General features: G+C 34.6%; 1 long non-coding RNA gene across 2 annotated transcripts in view; it reads right to left on the bottom strand.

Moving 5' to 3' along the window:
* Positions 1 to 7,755: 7,755 nt before the first annotated feature.
* The window catches only part of LOC125247615, a 32,063-nt gene continuing 14,653 nt past the window's right edge, over positions 7,756 to 25,165 (bottom strand). The window contains exon 4 of one of the 2 annotated variants that reach the window (XR_007180120.1): positions 7,756 to 8,149. This is a non-coding gene — a long non-coding RNA (uncharacterized LOC125247615). Of the gene's footprint in view, positions 8,150 to 20,041; positions 20,288 to 25,165 lie in introns of those variants that run through there. The other variant, XR_007180119.1, reaches the window with a different exon arrangement.

Below are 25,165 nucleotides of genomic sequence, written 5' to 3'. Positions count from 1 at the left end.
GCACACAATTTACTATTTCGTTTCCTCAATTTGCTAAATCGTGCACAATTTACTAATTTGTTCCCTCGATTTACTAAATCGTGCACACAATTTATTATTTTGTTCCCTCGATTTGCTAAATTGTGCGCACATTTTACTATTTCGTTCCCTTGATTTGCTAAATCGTGCACAATTTACTCATTTGTTCCCTCGATTTGCTAAATCGTGCGCTCAATTTATTATTTTGTTCCCTCGATTTGCTAAATCTTGTGGACGATTTACTATTTCTTTCCCTCGATTTGCTAAATTGTGCGCACGATTTACTATTTTGTTCCCTCGATTTGCTAAATCGTGTGGACGATTTACTATTTCGTTCCCTCGATTTACTAAATTGTGTGGACGATTTACTATTTCGTTTTCTCATTTTGCTAAATCGTACGCACGATTTACTATTTCGTTCCCTCGATTTGCTAAATCGTGCACACAATTTACTATTTCGTTTCCTCGATTTGCTAAATTGTGCGCACAATTTACTATTATGTTTCCTCAATTTGCTAAATCGTGCGCACAATTTACTATTTCATTCCCTCGAGTTACTAAATTGTGTGGACGATTTACTATTTTGTTTTCTCATTTTGCTAAATCGTGCACACAATTTACTATTTCGTTTCCTCGATTTGCTAAATCGTACGCACGATTTACTATTTCGTTCCCTCAATTTGCTAAATCGTGCGCACAATTTACTATTTCGTTTCCTCGATTTGCTAAATTGTGCACACGATTTACTATTTCGTTTCCTCGATTTGCTAAATTGTGCGCACAATTTACTATTTCGTTTCCTCGATTTGCTAAATTGTGTGGATGATTTACTATTTCGTTTTCTCATTTTGCTAAATCGTGTGGACGATTTACTATTTCGTTTCCTCGATTTGCTAAATTGTGCGCACGATTTACTATTTTGTTTCCTCGATTGGCTAAATCGTACGCACGATTTACTATTTCGTTCCTTCGATTTGCTAAATCGTGCGCACGATTTACTATTTCGTTTCCTCGATTTGCTAAATCGTATGTACGATTTACTATTTCGTTCCCTCGATTTGCTAAATCGTGCGCACAATTTACTATTTCGTTTCCTCGATTTGCTAAATTGTGCACACGATTTACTATTTCGTTTCCTCGATTTGCTAAATCGTGTGGATGATTTACTATTTCATTTTCTCATTTTGCTAAATCGTGCACACAATTTACTATTTCGTTTCCTTGATTTACTAAATTGTGTGGATGATTTACTATTTCGTTTTCTCATTTTGCTAAATCGTGTGGACGATTTACTATTTTGTTCCCTCGATTTACTAAATTGTGTGGATGATTTACTATTTCGTTTTCTCATTTTGCTAAATCGTGTGGACGATTTACTATTTTGTTCCCTCGATTTACTAAATTGTGTGGATGATTTACTATTTTGTTTTCTCATTTTGCTAAATCGTGCACACAATTTACTATTTCGTTTCCTCGATTTGCTAAATCGTACGCACGATTTACTATTTCGTTCCCTCGATTAGCTAAATCGTGTGCACAATTTACTATTTCGTTTCCTCGATTTGCTAAATCGTGCGCACAATTTACTATTTCGTTTCCTCGATTTGCTAAATTGTGTGGACGATTTACTATTTCGTTTTCTCATTTTGCTAAATCGTACGCACGATTTACTATTTCGTTCCCTCGATTTGCTAAATCGTGCACACAATTTACTATTTCGTTTCCTCGATTTGCTAAATTGTGCGCACAATTTACTATTATGTTTCCTTAATTTGCTAAATCGTGCACACGATTTACTATTTCGTTCCCTCGATTTACTAAATTGTGTGGACAATTTACTATTTCGTTTTCTCATTTTGCTAAATCGTGCACACAATTTACTATTTCGTTTCCTCGATTTGCTAAATTGTGCACACGATTTACTATTTTGTTCCCTCGATTTACTAAATTGTGTGGATGATTTAATATTTCGTTTTCTCATTTTGCTAAATCGTACGCACGATTTACAATTTCGATCCCTCGATTTACTAAATCGTGTGGACGATTTATTTCGTTTCCTCGATTTGCTAAATCGTGCGGAAGATTTACTATTTCGTTCCCTCGATTTACTAAATTGTGTGGATGATTTACTATTTCGTTTTCTCATTTTGCTAAATCGTACGCATGATTTACAATTTCGATCCCTCTATTTAATAAATCGTGTGGACGATTTATTTTGTTTCCTCGATTTGCTAAATCGTGCGGAAGATTTACTATTTTGTTTCCTTGATTTGCTAAATCGTGCACACGATTTACTATTTCGTTCCCTCGATTTGCTAAATCATGCTCATGATTTAGCAAATCGGGGCGAGGGAACAAATTAGTAAATCGTGTTCATGATTTATAAATCTAGGGATGAATAAGTAAATGTCCACACGATTTAGCAAATCGAGGGAACAAACTAGTAAATCGTGTGCACAATTTAGCCTACTATTTTTTCCTGCATGTCATGTCATGTACGGGGCTCCGTAGATTGAATCTGGAGCACATAAAAAATGTGTTATTTTGTCATTACATTTGTTAGATTTATGTTTAAAAGAACAAAAACATTATTTTTCTAACACCATTAGCACAAAGTTAATTCAAGATATATTTTATGAACACAGGTCTTTTTAGCTATTACAGCATCATTACTCCAGTCTTCAATGTCACATGATCCTTCAGAAATCATTCTAATATGCTGATTTGCTGCACAAGAAACATTTCTTATTATTATCAATGTTGACAACAGTTGTACTGCTTCATATTCTTGTGATTCAGAATTTCTTTGTAACATTATAAATGTCTTTACTGTCACTTTTGATCAATTTAAAGTGTTCTTTAATATATATTTACAGGAAAACAAGACAAATAATGATTAGTCCAGCACTAGCTTTCTCTCACCCGTCTTCATGTTTGTCTCTCAATCATTGTTCTATGCATGTATGACAGTGATGGATCCTCTATGTTCCTGTGCAATATGTTAGCCGAGGACTCAACAGCACAAGTTTGATAGACCGAGAATGAGGGGACAATGTCTATGGTGCTGTGGAATAGAAAGCGCAGAGAACAGGAAAAGAGAGAGAGATAGAGATTGGATTCTGGAGAGGAAGAGAGAGGAAGAGGATACTGTAGAACAGAAAGCTCAGGATCAAAGCCCAGGATCAGTGTGACTTTAGAAAGTTTCTGCACAGGAGATAAAAGCCTCCAGGAGAATCTTCAGATATCCTCGTTCAGCACAGGCAACAAAGGTTCTTGTTTGTTTTCTCAGATTCTTTGTCTTGGGCTGAAACTGATCACGGATTGAACTGGATTGACCTTTTATGTAAATTGACCCTTCGCTAAGCCACAATTTAAAAACATCACTGACCAATAGCAACTGTTGCTGACTACTGTTTTCTCACACAAGCTTTTGATTTATTTCTAACGCAAGTCTATGGTGGATCTGTGAGACTGTTTTAAACACAATTTCACAAATTTAGGATTAATCATGTTAATCAGTTAATGGTAACTATTTTCCTTTTATTAAAAAAAGCAGATAAGAGACTAAAAGCAGACAAAAATGTGTTGCAATCTCTCAATTCCAGCTTTTTTTTTTTTTTTTTTTTTTTACCACTTTATAAGCACATTTTACAGAAGAGATATTACACTATCATTGAAAAGTTTGGGGTCAGTAAGGGCTTTTTTGTTTTGTTTTTTTGGAAAGAAAAAGAAATTAATACTTATATTTAGTAAGGATGCATTAAATGTACTAAAAGTGACAGTAAAAACATTTATAATGTCACAAAAGATTTGTTCTTTTTAACTTTCTATTCATCAGAGAATCCTGAAAAAAAATGTATCTCTGTTTCCACAAAAATATGAAGCTGTTTTCAACATTGATAATAATCAGAAATGTTTCTTGAGCATCAAATGATTGATTTCTGAAGGATCATGTGACACTGAAAACTGGAGTAATGATGCTGAAAAAGTCTGAAATGTCTGAAAAAGTTTTAAAAGCTTGAAGTTTGAAGGTTTAATGTTTGAAGTAATTTGAAATCTAAAGTTTAAATGTTTTAAAGTCAATAAAGTCTATCAGAAAAACACTAGATAGATAGATAGATGTTGATAGGGTGTGTTTGCATTTTGCTAGTATGCTTTAGCATGTCACGAACATGTTTCAAGCATTAATTAACACATTGCTAACATGTTTTGCATATTGTTAGCATGTTACTAGCATGATTGAACATGTTGTTAACATGATTTAACACATTGCTAGCATGCTTTTAACATGTTTAAGCATGTTACTAGCATGATTTAACATGTGGCTAGCATAATATAGCATATTACCATGATTTAACACATTGTTAGCATTATTAGCATGTTGCTAGAATGTTTAACACATTGCTGGCATTTAGCTAGCATGATTTAACATGTTGTTAGAATGATTTTGCATGTTGCTAGCATGACCAACGCATTGCTAACATGAATTAGCATGTTGTTATCATGTTTCTAACATAATGCTAGTATGTTTTAACATGAATAGCAACTTGTTAGCATACATTAGCATGTCATTAGCATGAATTAGCACATTATTAACATGTTCTAACATAATTTAGCACATTCTTAACATGTTAACCCAGATTACCATGTTTCTAGCATGATTTCGCATGTTGCTAGAATGATTTTGCATGTTGCTTGCATGACCAACACATTGCTAACATAAATTGGCATGTTTCTAACATAATTTAACATGTTGCTAGTATGTTTTAACACGATTAACAACTTGTTAGCATACATAAACATGTTGTTAGCATGAATTAGCTCATTATTAACATAGTTCTAACATTATTTAGCACATTACTGACATGCTAACATGATTAGCATGTTTCTAGCATGATTTCACATGTTGCTAGTATTATTTTAACACATTGCTAGCATTTTGCATGTTGCTAACATGAATTAGCAGGTTACTAGGATGTTTCTAACATGATTTAGCATTGCTATCATGTCTCTAGCATGATTTAACACATTGCCAGCATGTTTTAGCATTTTGTTAGCATAATTAGCATATTGCTAGCATGTTGACCTAGGATAGCCCCAAGTGACAGACAGCTTTGCTAGTGACAAACAGCTTAAATACTCTATAAGTCTTATTGTGCAAAAGTTTTGACCCCCTCATTGAAAGTCTAAGACTTTTCGCAGTTTTGATTGTACGTTTAATTAAAGTCGTAAGTCGGATCAGTTAGAAAAGATATAGCAACCCGAGTCAGAAGAGTCTGAAGGTCTGACCTGAGTTTGGTGGTTGTAGCTGGAAAGCCCTAGGAGGAGATACTGTTTAAATTTTTGTTAATTTTGTTTCATTTTCCAAACTGAAACTGCAGTTCTGATTGGTCCAACTATTCAGATACAATATTCAGATCCTGTCAAATTCATGACGGGAAACTGGATGTCTTGACTGGCAGGTGGAGGAAAAGTTTCTAAAGAAGCAAGAGCGAGAGAACGACTAGAGGAGTGCAGCAGAGAGGGAGAGAATTGCTCCCAGCAAATCGTATAAAGCCATGAATAATTTACCACCTCCTCCAGCAAACCCTGATCTTTTTGTCCGTTGACTCAGGAGACCGAGGCTTTATTGGAATGAAGGCTTTCTGTGTCCTAATTTAGCATTTGCTGCCGTATCCCAGAGTGAGAGAGACGCTGCAGTGTTGCATGGATCCCAGATGCAGAACGCCTGACCTTAGAGAGTCTCGTGAAACGCGGCTCCCGGGAGGAACCTGGCCGGCTGTGAAACGTGTGTTAGCACACTGTTTGGAACAAGCGGGAGAATTGATGCGAACGGAGCACTGGAATGCTTTAACCCCTCTGAAGATGGCTGGTACATAACAAAGCGATATCATTTTCTTTGAACCCCTGATGGTCCTGCGATGGCTAAATAACTCACTTCACCGGACAGCAGATGGGGGACTCACTGAGAGCTCAAGCGGGAATAGGAGTTCATTTAAAGTGAACGGTTCTTCCTTCTTTTCCAGCATCCCAACATCAATCTTTGCCATTTCGTTCCAATACCATTCCACAAAATGACTAGTAATAAGATTAAACACGAATGCTGCTCTGTCCATTTTGTTTATGATGGATAAATGTCTTGACAGGCCGTATTCCATGCTTGATTTCATTTTTTGGCAGTTTTGCCATATATAGGAGACCGAAAATGACAAAAAAAAGAAGGAAAACAAAACTCTGGTGTGGATGGAATCGAACTCTGATCGTCCACATGAGCACCAAGAATTATCTGCTCTAACGGAATGAATGAATGCATATTTATTGAATATAAATATTTAATATTGTAACATAAATATTTAATATTCAATATGAATATTTAATATTGTAACATAAATATTTAATATTCTATATAAATGTTTTTTATATATATAGTTATATTAATGTTTCATATAAATATTTGTTCAATTGACTATGCATCAATATATAATATTCTGAATTAATAAAATGTGTAAATATTTAACAAATATTTAATATTTTAATATAAATATTTATTTTTCTATTTGCATATAAATAAAAATAAATGAATGATTGAACAAATAAATGTATTCATTTAATATAAATATTTAATATTAAATATACATATTTAATAATCAACAAATATTTACTAAATATTTCATATATTTATTTTTATTTATATATCATATAAACATTTTTTTCAGTTATTTAAATATGCATAAATATAAATAACATTCTGAATAAATAAAATGTGTATATATATTCAATACATATTTAATATTTTAATATATTTAATATAAACATTTATTTAATTATTTGAATATAAATAAAATTAATTAAAATTAATATAAATATTTAATATTGTAACATATTTAATATTTTGATATTTCATATAAACATTTATTTAATTATTTGAATATGAATAAACATAATTGAAAAACATTCTGAATAAATAAAATCTATCTATGAGTATATATTTAACAAATATTTAATAATAATTATTTAATATATATATATATATATATATATATATATATATTTAATTTAATTATATATTATATATTTATAAATATATTTACATTTATATAAATATATAAATTTATAATATTATTAATATTTAATATTAATTAATTAATTTTTAACTGCCTACTTGGACAAATGTTAATACATTTGTTTAAAAAAAAAAAGAGGAGGAAAAAGAAGAAGTGCAACAAACTGCAAGCTGGATTCAAACTCTGAATGCCCACATGAACATTTCTGACCACATTTCAGACCATGTGCAGAAATACTAACTTTCTATTAAAGTCCAACAGAAAGCCAATTGATGTCAAGCATTTGAAATGCATTAAAAAAAAGAGCAAAAAATTAATGTCTACTCAACATGTAGTGAGCAGCGAACCCTGCGTAGGAGCCGTGATTCAAAGAGCAGCTTGTCAGCTGACCATTGAGTTCCTCCAAACGGACCTCGAAACTCTCCTCGACTCTCGTCATCCTGAACTTTGACCCTAGTGGTTTAATAATGCTTTTAATAGAGGCTTTCCTCTCTGACCTCTGCATATTTTCCAGGCTCATTATATAGTCATTCAAGCTAATGATCATCAGGGGGCTCGTTATCTCCCAGTTTTGGCACGGAGCTCAACACACGCGGCACTAGAGCAGGAGCTGTCAGAGGCCTGCTTTTCTGCTGAACAATTTTAAAGCCAAATCATTCACAGAAGAGGCTGACTTTATTACATGATGAATAAATGAATAGTTCTGTGGAGCAGAACCCTGTTTTAAAAGGAATGAACAGTTTGGCGCTTCCTTAATGCTTGTGAAACTCCATAACGCAGAAATCTCCGTAAATGCATTTTCTGCTGTACAATCACTTCTTATTTCAATAGAATGAAGATGTGTGGGAAACTCGAGCAGCTGCCACAACCTGAACTTTCACTGTACATTCACAGCATCTACAGTAGAGGATGTGTATAGATAGAATGATACCTGAACATGTTGCTTAGACTGCAGTCAGGCTGTAGAGGATGATGGGTATATATGGTTCTTGGTTTTAGCATAGACTCGTTGGAAGGGGATTCTAGGAGCTGGAGATTTGTCTTGAATGCAGGACAATGCATCCACACTAGAACAGAAATAGGAAGCAAGTTAATCAGGGTTGTGTCCCTTTAAATGCAAATGAGCTGCTGCTCCCCGGCCCCCTTTCCAGAAGAGGGCGGAGCTTTAACAGCTTGCGCTTCGGTTGCTCAACAACAACAAAGCTGGAGAATCTCACGCAGACAAAATGAGGATTGTCAGTAACGGTGTTCAGCCTTACATTGTTCAAACCGGAGTCGACACTGATGGAGAGACTCAGGAAGAAGTTACTACTTTTAGGACGTTTCTGAATGGTTAGTGGATAAATTTATGTAGTTGCTGTGGAGTTGATTTAACTCATCCTACTCCTACCAGCCGTTTGTTATAATCCTTAAAAAGCAATTTGTGTAAAAGAAAATATCTCCCTTTGCACTGAACTTTGAGCGTCGTAACTTTGCAGATGTTGTTTATGCTCAAACAGCAACATTACACACTAACTAAAGTTAAAAAAGTGAAATCATAATCAAGGACCCCTTTACATTTTTATCCAGAAAAACAGCTTAAGACAGACAGAATAATAGAACGATAGACTGATAGAGAGATGTGTGGTGTGAGAGGTGTGGCCAATTCAATTCAAATTCACACTTATGGATTAAAAGAGAGCCAATTCTTCAATTCAAAATTCATTTCAGTGAATATTTGACATCTTCTAGATGACTAGAGTCTTAACGGGCTAAGAAAGACAGGGCTAGTAATATACCGGGTACATGTGCCAGACCCTCATCACGTATAATGCCAAGGTTCTTGGCTTTCTGAGGGAGAGATGATTGAGCTGTCTATAGAGATGGCGAGATCTTGGCGAGGATCACTTTTGGATTGAAGAACAGCTTGGTTTTCAGCTTCAAATGATGGGTGGTCATCCAAGGTGAAATGTCTGCCAAATATCTAGTGATCTGAGATATACCTGGGTCTAAAAAGATTGAAATGAAGAATTATCCACATGTCAAGTATAAAATGGCCCTTATTTGAGCATAAAATACATTATTTATCCTGCATGGTTTGAATTTTTTAAAGGTGCCCTAGAATTCAATATTGAATTTATCTTGGCATAGTTGAATAACAAGAGTTCAGTACATGGAAAAGACATACAGTGAGTTTCAAACTCCACTGTTTCCTCCTTCTTATATAAATCTCATTTGTTTAAAAGACCTCCGAAGAACAGGCGAATCTCAACATAACACTGACTGTTACGTAACAGTCAGGATCATTAATATGTACGCCCCCAATATTTGCATATGCCAGCCCATGATCGAGGCATTACACAAGGGCAGGCAGTATTAACGTCTGGATCTGTGCGCAGCTGAATCATCAGACTAGGTAAGCAAACGAACAATAGTGAAAAATGGCAGATGGAGCGATAATAACTGACATGATCCATGATAACATGACATTTTTAGTGATATTTGTAAACTGTCTTTCTAAATGTTTCGTTAGCATGTTGCTAATGTACTGTTAAATATGGTTAAAGTTACCATCGTTTATTACTGTATTCACAGAGACAAGACTGTCGTTATTTTCATTTTTAAACACTTGCAGTCTGTATAATTCATAAACACATCTTCATTCTTTATAAATCTGTCCAACAGTGTGTAATGTTAGCTTTAGCCACGCAGCACTATCAAACTCATTCAGAATCAAATGTAAACATCCAAATAAATACTATACTTACATGATCCGATGTATGCATGCAGCATGCATGACGAACATCTTGTAAGATCCATTTTGAGGGTTATATTAGCTATGTAAACTGTGTTTATGCTGTTCAAGGCAAGCGCCAGCTCCAGGGGAGGGGGAGCGGGAGATTTAAAGGGGCCACAACCTATATATCGGTGCATAGTTAATGATGCCCCAAAATAGGCAGTTAAAAAAATTAATTTAAAAAAATCTATGGGGTATTTTGAGCTGAAACTTCACAGACACATTCAGGGGACACCTTAGACTTATATTACATCTTTTAAAAAGAAGTTCTAGGGCACCTTTAACTAGTCAAGGCAAACTTTGAATTATAGCTTGACTAAGTCTTGTATGAAAGTTTAAAAACTACAAGGTTTAGATACATCTGTTTGAAATGCCACCTATACCTGGATATACCAGGATGGAAGTGCATTTTATTCTTGTAATCCAAAATAAACTTCCTGTTGGGCGTGGTTAATTTAATTCAAATTCCAACTCATGAAGTGTATACTAATTCTTCAATTCTGAATTTTCTGTTTGACACATGGTATAATGAGAGGTTTGCTCACAGAGCAAATAGTTATTCAACCCTCAAGGCCTCATATAGTTATTTCAAGGGCTTACCCTCAATTAAAAGACACATAATCCAGGTATTACTTCAGCTACTAAACAATAGGTAGCCGATGAGTCAGCTAATTAACTGTTAGCGTACAGCAGTTAACAGAAAGAATGTTAATGACTTACACTGTCAGAACCTGGTTTAACAGAAGCTTCATTAACAGAACTGACATGAAATTGGTTTTGGTCATGACATTAGAAAACCATCGTACTTCCATGACATGGCATTTCCAATTGAAACAGGATATTCAACAAGAAAAAAAAAAAATTATAGGTTAGGACTTTTATTCATAGTTTGACTTCTAACTATTTGGTGTATAAAAAAAAAAATAAATAAATAAAAAAAAAAAATAAATAAATAATAAAAGCCTAATATGCATAAGTTTGACTTAAGTAAATAAAAAAATAAACCTAAATAAATAAATAAATAACTAAATAAAAATTAAAATAAATAAATAAAATAACAAAATAAAATAATAAAAGCCCAATATGCATAAGTTTGACTTCTAACTATTGGTGTATTCTGGTGTATAAAATTAAAAAAAAAATTAAAATAAAATAAAATAAATAAAATAAAATAAAATAAAATAAAATAAAATAAAATAAAATAAATAAAATAAAATAAAATAAAATAAAATAAAATAAAATAAAGTCCAATATGCATAAGTTTGACTTCTAACTATTGGTGTATTCTGGTGTATAAAATTAAAAATAATAATAAAATAAAATAATAAAATAAATAAAATAAAATAAAATAAAATAAAATAAAATAATAATAAAATAAAATAAAATAAAATAAAATAAAATAAAATAAAAATCCAATATGCATAAGGTTAACAACTATTGGTGTATTCTGGTGTATAAAATAAAATAAAAAAAACAATAAAATAAATAAAAAATAAAATAAAAAATAATAATAAAATAAAATAAAATAAAATAAAATAAAATAAAATAATAAAATAAAATAAAATAAAATAAAATAAAATAAAATAAAATAAAATAAAATAAAATAAAATAAAATAATAAAAGCCCAATATGCATAAGTTTGACTTCTAACTATTGGTGTATTCTGGTGTATAAAATTAAAATAAATAAATAAATAAAATAAAGTCCAATATGCATAAGGTTAACAACTATTGGTGTATTCTGGTGTATAAAATAAAATAAAATAAAATAAAATAAAATAAAATAATAAAATAAAATAAAATAAAATAAAATAAAATAAAAGTCCAATATGCATAAGGTTAACAACTATTGGTGTATTCTGTTGTATAAAATAAAATAAAATAAAATAATAAAAGCGTATTCTGCGTATAAAAAATAAATAAATAAATAAATAAAATAAAAAATAAAATAAAAATAAAATAAATAATATAAGCCCAAAATGCATAAATATGACTTCTAACTATTGGTGTATAAAAAAATGAATTAAAATAATAATAAAAGCTGAATTTGCATAATGTGGCATTTCCAAGTGAAACAGTATACTCAACAAGATTCATGATTAGGTTGGGAAAAATGGGCATTTACCATTAAATGTGAAGAACCCCTCCTGAAACATTGAAATTGTAGAGGCCTTGGTGATGTCAGCTGAAAGAAAAATTGTTTGAAACATACATTTTATCTTGGGAATAACATGATGAATCATTCATAATATGATCAGGTATATGCATTAAGAAAGAAAAAGCCATTTATTTTGATTATATGTTGAGCACTAAAGTCAGCAAAAATAAGCCTGGTGAGAACACCAGTGATTCAAGCTGCAGGGGGATCAGCATCCAAAACACAACATCTGCTGGTGACCAGCGATGCTCCTGTGTACTGTGACCAGTACTGCTGCGTCTTTTGATAGCCGCACAAACGCGCTCACAGGGAGGCGGGCTGGCCTTCACTGGGGAAATCATAATAACATACGACAAAGATGCTGCTTTTGAAAGCCGTTTTGAAATAAGGGGGCGTTTAGACAGAGAGAGATTCACGCACCTTCAGAAGCCAGCGCCGCACACTGCAGCTAAAGCCAGAGCAGCACGCCATCCATCAACAGCAGACACTGCAGCACAACAGAGCTTAATAAAAGAGAGCCAGGGCCCAGGTTCAGGCTTCAGGTCTCAAACCTGCACCAAACAGTGCAGCACATTATCGTTAACGTAAGGTTAATAAAACTAGCAGTGAAAAATACTGTCTTTAAATGATCGAAAATGGGAGTTTGCAGTAGAATGAAAACTAATCTGAAACTATAAATGTTAATAATAAATAAATAAATAAATATGTGTGTGTGTGTGTGTGTGTGTGTGTGTGTGTGTGTGTGTGTGTGTGTGTGTGTGTGTGTGTAAAAACAAGACTTTTCTTTGTATTAACATTTATAGTTTCAAAATATAATTATATAATTATATAATTTTATATATATTTATATATTTATTTTATGTATTCTGGTGCTAAAATAAAATAATACATAATATAATAAAATAAAATATAATTATCTACATATATTATATATTTATTTGTTTTAGATATTTTATATATATTTATTTTATGTATTCTGGTGCTAAATAAAATAAAATAAAATAAAATAAAATAAAATAAAATAAAATAAAATAAAATAAAATAAAATTGGACAGGTATAACAATCTGCAATATTGTTATTGTTAACTAAAACTACAATTATAGCCTGTAATAAATGTTAATTCTGAGAAAATGTCTTTTTTTATATTAAATAATTTTGTATTTTCAACATTTAATTAAACAATTCAAATTAAACTTAATTCAGCTAATTAATGTCCCAAGTTTGATGTTTGGTGTATTCTGGTGCACAAAAAAACAAACAAAACAAAACAAAACAAAACAAAACAAAACAAAACAAAACAAAACAAAACAAAACAAAACAAAACAAAACAAAACAAAAATACAGGCATTTAATCAATGACAATTTGAGTATATATATATATATATATATATATATATATATATATATATATATATATATATATATATATATATATATATATATATATATATATATATATATGAAAATTAGAATATATAAAATGAAAATTAGAAATATTGCCCAACTTTTATTTTATTTAAAATAAATAAAAGTAAAAATTTAACATTTAAATAAATATAAATTAAAGCTATATATATATAAAATATATATAAAAACCCTGAAAAATAAAAATGAAGAATTCAAAATATATAATACTAAAATAAAACCGGACACAATAATAAACCAGTGTGTAGCAAAGTGGTAACAATGAATTATAGTACCACTGTCTTTATGAAACAAACAAAACATGGAGAAAAAAAATCTCCAGTCTCATTTAGTTGACCCAAAAGACCTCTAACAAACTCTTGAACATATTTCAAAGACTGTATGCCGTGAACTTGGCAAACTTTAGAGAAACAGCGAGTGTTTGTTGGGGGTCATCAGAGGCTGACACGAGATCTGAGCGAATCAATCCATGCCGCTGAATCATAAATGCCCCAGAGTGATGCTACTCGCAATTTACTCAGCATGTACTGCACTGTGTGATGCGAATTCGACAAATTAAACAAACTTTGAAGGTGCTATTTTGAGAACGAAGCAGTTTCTGATAAAGTATGCGTCACCATGGGCAGATGGAACAGTTTGTGGTCGAAAACTAAGACTTTACTGCATCCAAGTGAAAAATTAAAAATTAAAAATTAAAATAAAAAAATCACTTTTTATGCAACACTAAAACTTCACTGAAATGGAAAACCAGTGCCAGGCAAAATAAAAACTATAATAAAGAATTTTTTTATAATAGCTCTGTGTGTTTGTGTAGACGCATGTGTTGTAAAGAGGGCTGTGGTATTTGGGTTGGAGAACGATGCTTGATTAAGCTTTTGTTGGTCTCTGTTTGAGGAGCCTCTCAGCACCCAGAGGGGTTTGGTCCACTCATGCTCTCCCATCGAGAGCCTCTATTCATCCACACAGACCTTGGAAAAACCCAACAAGGCTGTTTCAGAATGAATAAACAAGGAATAATGATTAACCTACCCCTGGTCAGAGCTGAGAGTCCCTGTGCGGCCTTTTCAAAATTGAATGGGCAGTTCAAACTAAAAATTCTAGCATTATTTATTCACCCTCATGTTGTTCCTAATCTGTATGACAAAAAGAAATATAAGGACTATACTGGTCGCTGTTTTTCATAAAATTACAATTCAACGCTTCATGCACCTTTAAAGTATCAGTCCATATGCACCATATTTCTAGTCTTCTGAAGACTTAAGTCATAACTCACGGAAACATCCAGTCTTGCATGTTAACAAAAGAAGCTGCAATTGAATGATGAACAAATCATTTATTTCTGTCAAGCTTTTCAATGAATCCATTCATTTAATTCACAAAACCGATCAGAATGATTTGTTCACGAATCTGGCCGGTTTGGTTCTTGAACTAACTGACTCAATGTTCTGGTCACAGTGGTTCAGTCAATTCAGTGAGTTCGAGAACCAAATTAATCTGATTTGTGATCAAATTGTTCTTTTGAGTTGATCTTTTACAATGAATTTTGATTTGATTCACAAAATCGGTCTGAATGATTTATTCACGAATCTGACTGATTCTGACTCAGTGGTCTGGTGACAGTGGTTGACAGTGGAGTCAATGAGTTTGTGAACTGAATCAGTACAATGTGTGAATAATCTGTTGATTTGATTCACAAAACCTGTCTGAATGATTTGTTCACGAATCAGAACGATTTGGTTCTCAAACTAACTGACTCAAAGGTCTGGTCACAGAAATTCACAGTCAGAGCGTTTGAGAACCAAATTAATCAGATTCTTGAACAAATCAATAATCTTTTCAATGAATCCAATGATTTAATTCACAAAACCGATCAGAATGATTAGTTCACAAATCTGGCCTGTTTGGTTCTTGAACTAACTGACTCAGTGATCTGGTCACAGTGGTTCACTGTCAATTCAGTGAGCTCGAGAACCAAATTAATCTGATTTGTGAACAAATCTTTCTTTTGAGTTGATCTTTACAATTTTGATTTGGCTCACAAAACTAGTCTGAATGATTTGTTCATGAATCTGACTTATTCCGACTCAGTGGTCTGGTGACAGTGTTGACAGTGGAGTCAATGAGTTTGTGAACTGAATCAGTACGATGTGTGAATAATCTGTTGATTTGATTCACAAAACCAAACCGTTTTGGTTCTCAAACTAATTGACTCAAAGATCTGGTCACAGTAATTCATAGTCAGTGTGTTTGAGAATCAAATTAATCAGATTCTTGAACAAATCAATAATTTGAGTCAATCTTTTCAATGAATCCACTGATTTAATTCACAAAAACGATCAGAATGATTCGTTCGCGAATCTGGCCGGTTTGGTTCTTGAACTAACTGACTCAATGATCTGGTCACAGTAGTTCAGTCAATTCAGTGAGTTCGATAACCAAATTAATCTGATTTGTGAACAAATTGTTCGTTTGAGTTGATCTTTTACAATGAATTTTGATTTGATTCACAAAATCGGTCTGAATGATTTGTTCACGAATCTGACTGATTCTGACTCAGTGGTCTGGAGACAGTGGTTGACAGTGCAGTCAATGAGTTTGTGAACTGAATCAGTACAATGTGTGAATAATCTGTTGATTCGATTCACAAAACCTGTCTGAATGATTTGTTTACGAATCAGAACGACTTGGTTCTTGAACTAATTGACTCAGTGATCTGGACATTTCACTGTCAATTCAGTGAGTTCGAGAAACAAATTAATCTGATTTGTGAACAAATTGTTCTTTTGAGTTGATCTTTACAATGAATTTTGATTTGATTCACAAAACTAGTCTGAATGATTTGTTCATGAATCAGACCAATTTGGCTCTGAAACTAAGTGACTCAAAGATCTGGTCACAGTAATTCATAGTCAGTGTGTTTGAGAATCAAATTAATCAGATTCTTGAACAAATCAATAATCTTTTCAATGAATCCAATGATTTAATTCACAAAACCGATCAGAATGATTCGTTCACGAATCTGGCCTGTTTGGTTCTTGAACTAACTGACTCAATGATCTGGTCACGGTGGTTCACTGTCAATTCAGTGAGTTTGAAAACCAAATCCTTCTTTTGAGTTGATCTGAGTCATGAATTGTGTTTTGAGTCATGAATTAGACTGATTTATTTCTCAAACTAACTGACTCAATGATCTGGTAGTCAGTGAGTTTGAGAACCAAATTTATCAGATTCTTGAACAAAAACCAGTCTAAATGATTAATTGATAAATCTGAACAATTTGGATTTAGCACTAGTCAGTGAGTTTATTCATGAATCAGTCTGATTTGTAAGCAAATTATTCTGATTGAAGACTTAATGAGTCATATAGACAACATTTATGATGCTTTTGAGTCCTTTTTGAACATGAGAGTGCATTAATGATGACAGAATTAGCATTTTTGGGTGAGCTACCCCTTTAAATGTTAACTGCCATGTCAGTTTACCCTTACAAGAGCTTTGAACCTTTACATTTGCTCTGTTTTCTCATTTAGACAGCAAAATGGTGTGCATGCTGATAACAAAAGCATCTTTATTTAATATTACAATGGTCTTTTGTTTTGTGGTTCCTTGTGAAGGACAGTAAACAGGCTGCACTTGTGTAAATGAATATCAGATGTCACATTAACTTGAGATTACCTGTAAACATTTGTTCATGTTCGGGGTAATGATGTGGGTCAGCCACGCTTGCGTTCGGGACTGTTTTTCTCAGATAATACACAAAAGCAGGTTAATGCCACAATGGGAATGAGCCGGGTATTAATCCATATAAACTCCACATCAGTGTCAGTGCTTAAAATGTCAAGCAAAGAGACAAATGAATGGAATTGAAATTAATTGCCTCTCAGGCAGAGAGCAATACAATCCCTCTCTCCTCAAATGACTCCTCACTGGAAAAGCCTCGGCTCCACATGAGCGGGATTATTGTACGCAGCGTGAATCAGAAATAGACTTTTATTTGTTTTATAAACAGTGCAGGCCAGGAATAGGCAGTGTAGGTGGCCGATTTCCAGCTGAACTACGCCTCCTTTCCGAACTCTCCCAACATCAGACCATGATATTGATTCCCATACATACAAAAAAAAAAAAAACCTGGTTTGTTGAATAAATAACTAAAGAAACATTGCATCAAATGCAGTGATGCAGTTCTGCTTAGGCTGGCAACACAAGTTTGAACCCAGCTTGTGTCATTTCCTGTTCCTATATCATGTCTTGTCCATTCTCTGCTGTACCTTTCAATAAATGAAAGTGGTCACAAAATTCAAAAGAAAAAATGGACGCAAAATTTAAGATATAGTGCTAAATGATAAACATATACTTAAACAAAGCTTCCAAAAACAGGCCTTTCTGTGAACAGTTCTTGTGATACATTTTAATACTCTAAAGAACCATCTTTAATTTTAAAGAACCTTTAGTGCAACAGACAGTTTCCATGGATGTTTAAGGTTCTTCATGGAACAATCAATGCCAAAAGAGGACCTTTATTTTTAAAGTTGGGATGAAACAGAAATAGTTTTTTCTTCTCTATTGCAATGTCTATCTGAGTGAAACGGCTTCTCAAAAAATAAAAATGTAGGGCGGAACTTGATTTTGTCCACGGGTAATTTATTGGATGGTTGTGGTTTGCTATTGGTCGATCTCATGTGAGTGACAGGTTGTCCCGCCCTCGTGTCATTAAACATGTAATCAGAGAAGAGAAGAGATGTTGCTGCAAGAGGGATGGGAAGTTTTGATTAAGATTATGAGTGAATTAAAAAATATATATATTAATGATGTGAACATGTAACCCCTCCAATTCTACCGCAGTCTCTAACATCAGTCGCTAGTGTGCCTCTTGAGACCAGGGGAGTGAGGTTTACCTACCCAGATCTTTAGGCCTCCATTATACTCACCCCCCTAAAACTCACTCCTATCCGGGTCACGGCACCAATGTGACTGGCTCTACTCGCAAGGATGTTAAAGACTGCAGTCTCTAACATCAGTCACTAGTGTGCCTCTTGAGGCCAGTGGAGTGAGGTTTACCTACCCAGATCTTTACTAGCTGGCCTCCATTACACTCACCCCCTAAACCTCACTCCCATCCGAGTCACGGCACCAATGTGACTGGTTCTACTCGCAAGGATGTTAAAGACCGCAGTCTCTAACATCAGTCGCTAGTGTGCCTCTTGAGGCCAGGGGAGTGAGGTTTACCTGCCCAGATCTTTACTAGCTGGCCTCCATTACACTCACCCCCTAAGCCTCACTCCTATCCAGGTCACGGAACCAATGTGACTGGTTCTACTCGCAAGGATGTTAAAGACCGCAGTCTCTAACATCAGTCGCTAGTGCACCTCTTGAGGCCAGGGGAGTGAGGTTTACCTCCCCAGATCTTTAGTAGCTGGCCTCCATTATACTCACTCCCCTAAACCTCACTCCCATCCGAGTCACGGCACCAATGTGACTGGTTCTACTCGCAAGGATGTTAAAGACCGCAGTCTCTAACATCAGTCACTAGTGTGCCTCTTGAGGCCAGGGGAGTGAGGTTTACCTGCCCAGATCTTTACTAGCTGGCCTCCGTTATACTCGCCCCCCTAAACCTCACTCCCATCCGAGTCACGGCACCAATGTGACTGGTTCTACTCGCAAGGATGTTAAAGATCGCAGTCTCTAACATCAGTCACTAGTGTGCCTCTTGAGGCCAGGGGAGTGAGGTTTACCTGCCCAGATCTTTACTAGCTGGCCTCCGTTATACTCACCCCCCTAAACCTCACTCCCATCCGAGTCACGGCACCAACGTTACTGGTTCTACTCGCAAGGATGTTAAAGACCGCAGTCTCTAACATCAGTCACTAGTGTGCCTCTTGAGGCCAGGGGAGTGAGGTTTACCTGCCCATTACTCACCCCCTAAACCTCACTCCTATCTGATCTTTACTAGCTGGCCTCCGCTATACTCACTCCCCTAAACCTCACTCCCATCTGAATCACAGCACTAATGCAACCCCTCCAATTCTACTTGCACCAGTCTGAGCAAGATTCAAACCGCCATTTCTGGAATGGGAGGCGGGCGCACTAACAAGGATGCTAAAGACCACAGCCTCTAGTGTCAGTCACTAGTGCGCCTCATGAGGCCAGGGGAGTGAGGTTTACCTGCCCAGCTCTTTACTAGCTGGCCTCCATTACACTAACCCCCCTAAAACCTCAGTCCCATCCGGGTCATGGCCCCAATGTAACCCCTCCAATTCTACTTGCACCGGCCCAAGCCGATTTGAACCGCCATTTCCTAGTGTGCCTCGTGAGGCCAGGAAAGTGAGATTTACCTGCACAGCTCTTTACTATCTGGCCTCCGTTACACAGAGATAAATCATTTATAATAAATACTGCAATATTTCATTAATAAACAAGAATTAAACATTTTAATTTCATGATATTCATATACAATGCTACTCCAAAGTACCATTATGGCAGTGTCTGAAAACCATGGTATTACCACGGTCAAAACGGCACTATTTAGCTAGGAAAGGACAGTAATCCACAGACAGGAGCTCAAATGATGATTCATTCAGTTCAAACACCATAAATGCTGCAGACTGTGACCTTAATGTTTATTCCTCCTATTTTTTTAGTACCGCATGAGTTGCTTGAGCTCAGTAAGAAAAATCTCCAAATATTCACCATCAGTTTGAGAACAACTTTAGAGGAGCTGCGTGTCCGCCACAGGAAGAACAGCAGAGATTCAGATACACTGCAGGAAACACAGTCTGTGGTGGAGCACAAGCTGCTTGAATCAGCAGCACAGGCTGAGATAGATGACCATGGAGACCAGTGGCGTTCCTGGAGGGAGAGACAGACAGGAGAATCTGGAGTGAAACTTATTACAGACTATTATGGAAGTCTCATACAATGAGAAGGATGAAAATCTAGCCGTTGTGAACCGATCGAGTCAGAATTCAAGAACCGTAACGGTATGATTCATGCATGAATCATTCACTCACTGATTCAGTGAAAATATCTGACACAAAAGAGTGATTCGTTGATGAGTTTTTGGTCTGTTTCTCACACAAATCTATCGTATGACAGTCATATGGACCACTTTTACGATATCTTTTCACTTCATAATTCAAATTCATTCATAACTGACAGATTTTGCAACATTGAAAATGTTATTGAACTGAATGGAAACAACACTGAACTGATTCAAAGCAAATAATGACACTATCATCTTCTGTAGTGGTGCTTATAGCTGAATTGGACTGATTTCATAATTGATTAAAATTTACACAGTTATTGAACCAAACTGAATCAACACTGAACTGACTTCAGCTAAATAATGACACTATTCTGTTTAACAGCTGCTTAACAGCAGAATTGAATTCTGTTTGATCAGTGATCCTTATTTCCTGTCAATCACTGAAGCTGCTTTGAAACATCCTGTATTGTATGAAGCGGTATACAAATAAAGATGACTTTGACTTGACTAAAAGTGGTGTTTTTTTGTCATTTTTGAGTTTGACAGGCCATTTTCTCATTCAATTTCATTATACTGAAAAGAACAGTTAGGATGTTCTTCAAATATTCACCTTTTGTTTTCCACAGAATATATAAAATCAAATTTGGAACGACATGAGGGTGAGTAAATGAACTTTCATTTTGGGGTGAACTACTGTATCCCTTTAAACTCTCCAAAGAACTCACGCTGTCATATACACCGGCAGTGAAAAGATAAAGAGAGCTCATGCTCAGAAGTGAAGGTTAGCTGACGAATAGGAGCGCAATGATAATTGACATTTAACGTTGAAATGGCCGTAAATGCAGAGACATGCAGAGACTAATCACCGGCTTCAGTACCATCTGTGTCGTCATCCGCAGGAAATGTCAGTGGCACTCAAGAGTGAACCGGAGCATTCGGCCCTGCCGGCCGCATATTCCACTGCCATTCTCATTTCATTTAGTGCCACAAAACGTCACTTTGGTCTCCTATTTGCTCCCTCAAAGACATCTGACAAGAGAGAATGGCTCCGTTCCAAACCCAATCGTGCTGCCTACCTACACAGCATTTTTAAGCACCACAGGCGAGCTCCAGACGTGAGGCCGTTCCAAATAGTTGGCAGCAAAATTATGCTGCCTTATAAGATCAATCGTTTTGGCCGATATCTAAGACAGTGCCGGATGTGTGCATTCCTATTTTTAACTGCCACTTTATATTTCCTGTCTGCCTGAAATACTACTAGTTAATTTAGAAATGACAAAATTTGTCTGACTCAGTATTAGAAAAAAAAAATTATAAGTATATTTTATTCAGTAATGAAAATAACTGACACAAAAATAGTTCCATATGGAGAGAAATTGTTTATTTTTATTTATATTTTTGTGTGTGCTATGCATTTTCTGTACTTTTTAGATTATGGATGTCAAAATGTCAGTACTGAATTCTACAGATCCTCTAAAGTCTCTGTGTAGACGGCATACAGCGAGGCAGAACACCAGGTTTTATCTGCAGGGCTAGAAACTGTTGTGCCATTCAGTGTTAGAGTCCTCTCACAGGACAAGGGACCACGGATAGAAATATTCAGGGCGTAACAAAAACGGAGTCCCCACAGCATTATTAAAAAAAAACCCTGAACCACAGAGCTGTAACAGAAAATGACTAACAGCAATGACCCTTCACAGTCACCTGATCTCTGTGTGTCGTATTCTCTCAGTATTCAGAAACACACACACACAGCAGTCTATGGACTCTCTAGTGTAGTGCACTAATGTACAGAGGGGTTTTATGCATGAACGCATTCAGACACTTTGCTACGTCCAGCATCATGACACACTGAACACAAGAGCCGCAGTGAAATACTCTCATGCCGAAAGTTCAAGAACTGGGCAGAACATAAAAAACGAACTGAAATACTTCAGCAAACGTCACGACAAACAACGTCTCTTCATGTCAAAAATTTTATTCCAATGATCAGACAGAGATCAGATCGCACCTAAGTGTGCAAATCATAATTTAGGTTGCATTCATTTAACCCTTGTGTGGTCTTCGTTTGGGAAGTACACTCAAGAGTCTTCGAAGTCTCCACAGACCCCAGGCAACAATTTTTTTTTTTTTTAAACAAATGTAATTTTACTCTGTTTATTAATGTTTTTACTCCATGTTTGTACAGATTTTGGAGGATTTACCATATTTTTTAAATTTATATAAATAAATAAAAAAATATTTTTTTTAATAGGTTTTTATACAAAAACAGCTTTTTACGTAAAATTCACTTTATAAAAGACCCACAATTCTAAATTTCATTCATGGGGATAACATGGATAATTTGACATGGTTTAGTGTAAGATTTTGCCCATGTTTTGGAAAATGCAGTTTTAAAAGTAAAAAAACCTATAATTTTTACCAGTAAATGCTGCAGAGCCCCACTATGTGCTATTTGACTGACTGAAAGACATCTTTTCACAAGGTTTTTTTTTTTTGGATTCATATCTAAATATTATGAAATCACAATTATAACAATAAAAGCTACTTTTTGTCAAAGTTTAGTATTTTTTGTAATAAAAAAAAATCTGTTTTTCAATATTGTTACATTATGATGAGACCCCGCTTAGAAAATGGACAGAATTCATCCTCAAAATCAACATTTTTGAAAAACTTAGTTTTTTCAGTACAAAAAAATGCTAAACTTTGACAAAAAGTATTTTTTATTGTTATACTTGTGATTTCATAACATTTAGAAATGAATCCAACAAAAAAAAAACTTATGAAAATATGTCTTTTACTCAGTCAAATAACACATAGCAAATAGTGGAGCTCTGCAGCCATCTACTGGTTAAAGTGATTTTTTTTTTACTTTTAAAACTGCATTTTCCAAAAGATGGGCAAAAATCTTACACTAATCCATGTCAAATTATCCATGTTATCCCCATGAATGAAAGTTGGAAATGTGGGTCTTTTATAAAGTGATTTAAAAAAAAAAAAAAAAAAATTATTTATTTATTTATATAAATTTAAAAGATATGAGAAATCATCTAAAAACTGCACAAATATGAAGTAAAAACATTAATAAACAGAGTAAAATTACATTTGTTTTTTTAAAAACAATTATTTTATAACAAAATTACATTTTGTTGCCTGGGGTCTGTGGAGACCCCGAAGACCCTGAGTGTGCCTTTTTTTTTTACACTAACATAAAAACAAGCTATCACTCCAATTTTTTTTTTCTTTGTAGATCTAGAAAGTGTTAACCACTGTACAAAGTTTCATGTCATTTGGACAAAGGGAACATTTTTTTTTTTTTTTTTGAGCAAACGTCGGGTAAACATTTGCATCATTTAACCAATTTTAAAAACATTTACAAATTATTCAAAATGCTTTGTGTCAGTTTTTATGCTTCCTTCCTTTTAAAGGTAGCTCAAAATTTCAGCTCAAAATACCCCACAGATCATTTATTATAGCTTGTCAAATTTGCCCTTATTTGGGTGTGAGCAAAAACTGCCGTTTTTGTGTGTGTCCCTTTAAATGCAAATGAGCTGCTGCTCCCGCCCCCTTTCCAGAGGAGGGCGGAGCATTAACAGCTCACACTTCGGTTGCTCAACAACAACAAAACTCATTGACTAGCATACAGTAACAGAGTGTATGGAGGCTAAGGGAAAGCACACATAAAGTGAAGCTGCTTGAACAGAAGAAACACATTGTATTATTTAAATATACTTACATTTTCTTCATCTGCAGCTTTGCATCGCTTGCGAAAACAAAATGGCGGTGGAAACGTTGCGGTAATATTATAATAAGATCCCCTTCCTACGTCACTAGGGGAGCTAAATTGGAGCGGCTCGTTTTTTCACATGCTTTCAGAGAAAAGCTTACCAAAACAAAGTTACTGGGTTGTCCTTTTTCACGTTCTCAGGTTTGCTAGATGCACCGGGAACCTGATTATAGCGCTTAAACTAGTGCTGGGTGGTATACCGGTTCATACCGAATACCGGTATTTATTTTTGTTATGATATGAATTTTGATGATAGCACTGTAGCACTGTAGTGAGAGCACAGCTGCGATCGCATCACAAATTTCAAGTGTAATCAAGCAAAATAATTCATAAATAAGCAAATGCTGTTGATTAAATCAGTAATAAAAAAGAGCACAGATGAAACCCAGCTCATGTATTTTACAGCAGTTTGGAGGCCAAATGCTTGTCATCATATTTTTAATTTATTACGCTGACTTCCACAGGCGCGCTGGACACAGAGCATTCTTTCATCTCTAAGGCAATAAGCATTTAAGCAGTTTGGTACAACAATGTGCAAGCTGAAGAATACAAGATCAGCAGTGGCGTATGGCCAAAACAGGCCACTTACAAGGCAGATGGAGCCTATTTCTTCTCCATTTGTAACTGAATGTGGCAGACAGCAATTCACAAGTTATAATATATGATCTGAAAACCGACACCATCATTACGGTTCGTATCACTATCAAGTGTATCCATTTCGTTTCCAACCAATCACAACAGACTGGGCGGGGTTTAGAAAGATGGAAAAACATTTCAGACACTGTGAGAAAAGAGCTGATGCTGCAATGTATGTTACGAGAAAAATAAAGTGTTTTATGACCTTGGACGCATGTAAACCTGTTGTAGGAGACCTCCAAATCAAAATTAGGAACATTCAAAATAACACTTTAACACCCAAAAATGAAAATAATGTCATTTATTACTCACCCTCATG

This window comes from Megalobrama amblycephala, linkage group LG15 (assembly GCF_018812025.1).
Source record: "Megalobrama amblycephala isolate DHTTF-2021 linkage group LG15, ASM1881202v1, whole genome shotgun sequence".
NCBI lineage: Eukaryota > Metazoa > Chordata > Actinopteri > Cypriniformes > Xenocyprididae > Megalobrama > Megalobrama amblycephala.
The sequence above is the reverse complement of the archived record's forward strand: the minus strand, read 5'-3'. Positions and strand labels throughout refer to the sequence as shown.